We start from the raw sequence: 6,736 nt of genomic DNA, 5'->3' as shown, positions 1-6,736 counted from the left end.
CTCTCTCTCTCTCTCTCTCTCTCTCTCTCTCTCTCTCTCTCTCTCACCCCCCTCTCTCCTCTCTCTGTCTCTTTCTCTCTCCTCTCTGTCTCTCTCCTCTCCTCTCTCTGTCTCTCTCTCTTCTGTCTGTCTGTCTGTCTGTCTGTCTGTCTGTCTGTCTGTCTGTCTCTCTCTCTCTCTCTCTCGTTCTCTTTCTCTTGGTCTCCTTCTCTTCCCACCTGCCACTTCCTCCCACTGCCTCCTTTTCCGTTCTGGCTCAAGTGTCCCATTTCTATAAAGCTGCCCACTTCTCCCTCCTACAGCCTGGGCATCAGTGTGGAGGGAGATGCTGGTGTGAGCAGGCAGTCGGGTTAGTTCTAGACCTAACCTTCACTTTAAGGTTGTCTACATGGTCCTTGATTCTTCACATGTTTTCAAACTCGTGCTTTTAAAGGGTCTGTCACTTCTCGGACTGCACTGACCGCCAGCTCTAACTTCTGCTTCTTTTCGGAGTTTTTCTGAAACTCCAGGCCTGACTGAGGAGCAAGCGCTTTAAATGCATCCTGAGATGATTGGTCGAGTACAGAGTTCATCACCACAAACCCTCAGAGACTCGCTTCAGTGGCCGGAAGTGTTCAGATTCTCTAACTGACTGGTGGTGGATTCCCTTCCTCCCTCTGTCATTTGACAATGCCTTCCTCCTCCCCACCACTGAGAGAGAGGGTCTGACTCTTAGACGATGCCTAGCCAGTCAAGATGTCAGTGCTTCAGCATTCAGAGCTAATGTGGTGATCACCGTGTTTGGGAGCAAGGAGAAAATTTAAGAAGACCTTGTCTTTGAAGCCTCCACTGTAAGCCCCTTACAGACAACTCCACTCACCAAATTCTATAGTTGATGAAGCTGAAGGGCCGTCCCCTACAGTTGGCCTCAGAGCACTTCATGCAGGACACTGTAGGTTGGCTGCCCTAAGGTCATTCCGTAACACTAGCAGGTCTGGAGACAGAATCCAACTTACTGACTTGCATGATCTTTTAGTGTTTCACCTAACAATGGCTACAGCCATATTATAAATCATTGAGCTAATAAAATATGTCAAAGCAGTAATTAGTACTTTGACCTTGTTTGCAACTAGTCTTAAAAGATCAAGAACTGTTATGATTATTTTGTTTAATGTCTGACATAAAGTGAGATGTGATATTAAGTAGGTTCTTAATTTTACTTTGTTAAAAAAATAGTGAAAGTAATTCGAATTAAAAATACTTAAAGCATAAAGGGACTCAAAGTCAATTCTGGATCTAAAGTTACTATGGTAACAGTACTACCAACATCGTGCTATTAATCATGTGGTTCACTGAAAATATCACCATCTTTGATATTTAAAAATAAACACTAGTTTGAAGATGTCCCTATTTATATTTTTAACAAGTAAATCTGTAGATGATAGAGTATATTACAGTTCTCGTTAAGACAGGCAAACACTGGAATTTCCTCATGTCTAGCTTAGAAAAATCTTCCTTCTTAAATCAAATCTGCATTTATAAAAATATAAATAGAATCTGTGTTGATCAAAACAGAAGCAATTGCCTGAAATTATTTTCTGGGTGTAAACGAAAAGAAAGCCCTGAGCTCTTTGTATAGCTCCCTAGCAGGGCTGGCAAGCTTGATACCAGTCCTCTGGACTGGCCCAGGGTGGCTCGAGGTGTGAGGTACACTCTGGATACTCACTTTGTCATTCTTCATTGCACCCCTGAGTTAATTGTGTATCTCCTGATCAGGTTTGTTCCCTCATCTGTAAGAATGGATCTGGGAAGTTTCTGAAATATATGTCTGCTCTTCAATCCCATTTGTTTTTATAGCATGGTAATACAAAGCAAGCAAGCCTTTAAATACAATACTTGAGAAGCGAAGGCAGGGGGATCACAAGTTTGAGGATAGCCTGGGCTACATCTCCTTGTCTTAATTTTTTTGTGATTTATTTCTTTTTATTTTATGTGTATGTTTCCTCTGTATGTATGAATGCGTGTTTGTGCACCACATGTATATTCTGTAGCCACGGAGGTCAGAAGGAGGTGTTGGTTCCCCTTGGATCTGAAGTTAAAGACAGTTGTGAGGGTAAGCGGGTCTTCTGTAAGAACTCTAAGGCCAGAACTGGGGTTCTAGACAGTAGTGAACCTCTTTGTAAGTGCCGGGAATCGAACCCTGATCCTGTGGATGAGCAGCCGCTGCTGCTAACAGCGGAGTCGTCTCTGGAGCCCCTGTGTCCTTCTCTTGAAAGAAACAAACAAATGGTGTAAGTGATGGTCTGATAAAGATGTTTCACTAGGACACATATAGCTCTACTTCTTCTAGCTCAGTGGGTTCTACTCAGCATTTTCTAGATACTGTGGCAACCTCTGCCAAACTTCACTTTGAATGAGCCTACGGTGAAGGTACAACTCACCTCCAGGGGGGAAACTTTTGCCTCCTCAGCATTTTATCAGCTCATGTGTGTGAGGTCCCTGCACACGCATCCCGGAGCACAATGGTACACACACTGTGGCTCAGATATCCAGAGTGATTCACAAACTCATTTTCACAGAGAAAAGCTTTGGAAGCTCATTGGAAGAGCAGCACACAAGCTGTGAGCCCCTCTGTCTTTGGCTCATCTACCCGCCCTGTGAGTCATCACTCAGAGCTGAGCCCTACAGTGGTGCCCCCCAACAGGAAAATACACCAAGGAAAAGGAGAACTGGGGAGAGTCTGGGCCCTCACAGCATCTCCAATCCACAGAGTCCAGTTTAACATGACTTAGCTTCTACAGGCAAGGAAAAGCCCTGACTGGTTTAAGTTTTTTGGCTCCGAGTGCTGTTAGCCGAACTCAGTCTAAACTCATACATATTGACACTGTGAGCTGTGTTAAAATAGAGATCCCACTTTCATGGCTTAAAGTAAGAACAGGAACAGATAGTTATTTCCTATGCTTCAGTGTAAGGATGCGTGCATATATGCAGCAAGCACTGTAGAAGAATGTCATTGCTTCCTTGGGAAGCAAAGTCCAAGGACAGAGAAGATGCTGAGCCAGTGCAGTTAGACCCTTACGTCCCCTCTATGTGGACTGTACTGGCAATGCAGAGCAAAGAGAGGGTATGTGGTCTGTAAATGGCTGGCTAAAATAAATAAATACAAGGGCCTGGAGAGATGGCTCAGTGGTTAGGTTCCCACACTGTTCTTGTAGGGGATCTGAGTTCATTCCTTCATTCCCAGCATGCATCAGCATGAAACTGCCTGTAACTCTAGCTACAGGGGATCTAGTGGCCTCTTGTGAACTTTTTGGGCACTCATATTCACATGCGCATTCTCTCCCCCTCCCCCCTCCTCTCTCTCCTCTCTCTCCTCCATGTTCTGCATCCTCTCTACTCCTGAGTGATATGGACAATTCTCATTTTATCACATTCCAAACAGCACAGTGTTCAGTCTTCACTGCCAATTTCATTACCGTGGGTTGGATAATGGCCGCTAGAGATGCCAACAACTTAATTCACAGAGTTAGGGAATATGGTCCTTTGCGTGCTTAAATGGGATGTTACAGAAGGCTAGACGGAGACCGTGACAAGATGGTAACAAGCAGCTCTGTTCAGGGATACATCAGGGATAGCCACTTCAAAGGAAGAGCCAGATGGCTCCAGGGCCTTCCTTTCTTCACCTTCACAAGCCCCTTAGGACCAGGTGCCCCAGAGCCGTACCCATACACAGCCCGCCCATTCTGTCAGTCACTCAAGCCCAGACCTCTCACGTTCCCATTGCTGATAACTGTCTCTGCCCTATTTCCTATAAGTATGGACTGCTCCTTGTACATTCTAGTTTGTAAACAGCCTTGTCAATACAAATAAATGGTCAGGGATGCATAATTTGGAACTGGGTTGCCAGATATTTACTATCCTGTACTGGCCTTATGCAAACTGACTTATTCTCCTCATTTTAAATAGAGGGATGGTAGTGAATGCCTTCTAGGGAAAGGATTGAGACTTAGATGCTTGCAAAATGTTTAGTGTAAGTGCATAGTAACAGTTAACACTAATGACAAATGCCAGTGGCATGCTGCTATGTCATCCAGTCATCTAGAGCCCAAACAGACCTCCACTTTAATGTGTATTAGTTCCAGGGACACTACGGTGAGAAAGACATTCCTTGATCTCTCAGATCACAAAGTAGCCATTGGGGATGGGGAAGCAGTGGGGCTGGTGATGTGTCTACATGCAAGGGATGATGAGAGAAGACTGTGTGTGTGTGTGTGTGTGTGTGTGTGTGTGTGTGTGTGTGTGTGCGCACACATGTGTGCATGTACATGTCAGAGAGAGAGAGACAGAAAGAGAGAGAGAGAGAGAGAGAGAGAGAGAGAGAGAGAGAGAGAGAGAAGTGGGATATGGGTCTGATATGGAGAGGTGATGTCAGGAGTGGGTGACAACAGATCAATGAGGAAAGGCTTCTTCTCTTTAGGATTTTACTGTCACAGACCATCTCTGCTTTTCCTTGAGAGTCAGCCTGCCAGGTATTCATGTAGCGCCTGGAGTGGGGTTGAACATTCGCCAGAGGGGTTGTGGGCAGACACTTCCAGCTGCAACAAGACTCCCGAGAATAAACTCTTTCTCTGGGGGACTAGAGAGTAGTTGCCCATCCGGCTCTGCGTTGTACCAGATCAACCTTGTCTTCTACCTGGTGTGCAACCAGAAGAGTCTATTTCAGATGCTTGGGATAGGCCACTGGCCCCAGAAGGAAATAGGTTTCTGAAGTCAATTTATAATTAGCTATGCTCCTAATCTGTGACACGCCTCCAAAAATTAAGATGATTTTCAAATGCCAAATGCCCTAAATTTAGTCCAAGCAATTTAATCAGCCATGGGGGGGGGGGTAGGTAGGGAACCAAACTAAAGCCTAATAAAATTAAAAATAGGACCATTCTCACTGACAGCAAACAAGAATGACGAACAGGTAATTAAGGCTTTCGTGTTTCCAATTAAAACTCTAATGGCATCAAGCAATTCTGACCCAAATAGCAAGCCACAGTTCTTACTGTGTAATGAAAGCTAAACTGGTCCTGATGCATGTTCACCTGAAATGCTCATTCATTTCTAGAAAGGTCAATTGCTCCATCACATCCACGGCTGATTGCCACCCATGGCCAATGGGTGGGAGGACAGGAATGCAGCCCTGTGGGTTCCTGGCTTTTAAAAGTGCCCCTGCCAGAAGATGCATGGACCACACAGTCTTAATTGCAGCTTGCTTGTCTATAATGGGTAAGAAAGCCTTGTCTTTTCAGATGCGACAATATTGTATTGGCCTGTGCCCACAGGACATCCAGTCCCATTGGTTGTCATTACCATCACAGTTAGTCATGGAATATGGAAGCTCGAGGCCCTATTACTCGTTGGAGCAGCATTGTCAGACACGATCCTGTCCCCACCTGTCAAATATTCAATCCTACTTTCAAACAGTGATGGAGCAAGATGTCATACCATAGCCCAAATGAGAAGGAGGAAATGATCTCAAAGAAATGTACAGCCAAATTACAGGGCAAATGCTCCCACCAGATGCTAATCCGGCTTGCATGCTTAGACTCCTGTCTTTTCTGCCTGTTAGTTGCCCATGAATTCAGAAGCAAACCCCCGAAGCCCAGAGAGGGTATGGCAATCTTGTAGCACGGAATGGAAGGAACTGCGGTTTTTGGTTTGTTTGGTTGTTTTGTTAAAGCGGTAGACCAAAAGTTGCTGGGACAAATTTAGTCAGGAGACTGAATCCTTGTTTCCCAAGGCAGGTTCCAAACATCAGAAGGAAGAGTGTTGGAAGCCAGAGGGGAAGCTGGGCAGGTGAGGGTGTGGGACTCTGCAGCCAAGAGCAGAGGGTGCAGTGATTGGTGTGTAGGGATGGCTTCAGAAGCCTTTCTCATCCCTGAGCATCACTGATGTGGGCTGGCAAGTCACCAACATAGTGCAACAGCAGCATTTAGTCACACAGCAGGAAGCAGACTGATGCCCTTGGGACCCAGCTTTCCTCTCCTTGCTTGGGTCCACGGTAAAGGTGAAGCGGCTCACATTTAACACATCTGCAGACCTCATCCTAGCCCTTGTTTGTAGCCTCACAACTCAGATCACTCAGAACATCCCTACCTAAGGTGTGGGTCCATTTCATTTCTCTCAGCTGATGCTCTTACACCTGACCTGAGCCCGTTAGACCTGAAGCACATAAGGTTGCTGTGACATCATTATGGAATGTCCCAAATCTGATCCCTATGACCTCAACTCATCCCCATGACCACATCATTTCCTCCATGAGAAAACCCTCATCCACATGACAAAACTCTCATTCCCATGACAAACCCTTCTCCCATTACTGTAACACTCACGCCACTTTCCCGGACTCTTGTCGCTATTGTCTTTACCCATAAGTCCCCATAACTCTAACACTTATCCCATTACTCAACTTGCATGACCTCTGTGAAGATGAAAAGAAGTTTGTTTGAGATAATGTCCTTTCTCTTTGGTACATGTTGATTGTTCAGAATAAGAGGTTTTATTATAATGTTTTCATACATGTGTATAACATGATTCACTCCCATTACCCTCTCTATTCCTACTCCTCCTCCGTGTTTCCTTCCTGTAGATAGTTTTATAATTCTGTTACTCCTCCCCAATTGCCCCCCCCCTTCTACTTACTTTTTTTTTTTTTTTTTTGGTTTTTCAAGACAGGGTTTCTCTGTGTAGCCTTGGCTGTCCTGGAACT

This window comes from Mus pahari, chromosome 21 (assembly GCF_900095145.1).
Source record: "Mus pahari chromosome 21, PAHARI_EIJ_v1.1, whole genome shotgun sequence".
Lineage (NCBI taxonomy): Eukaryota > Metazoa > Chordata > Mammalia > Rodentia > Muridae > Mus > Mus pahari.
Note: the sequence above shows the minus strand (reverse complement) of the source record.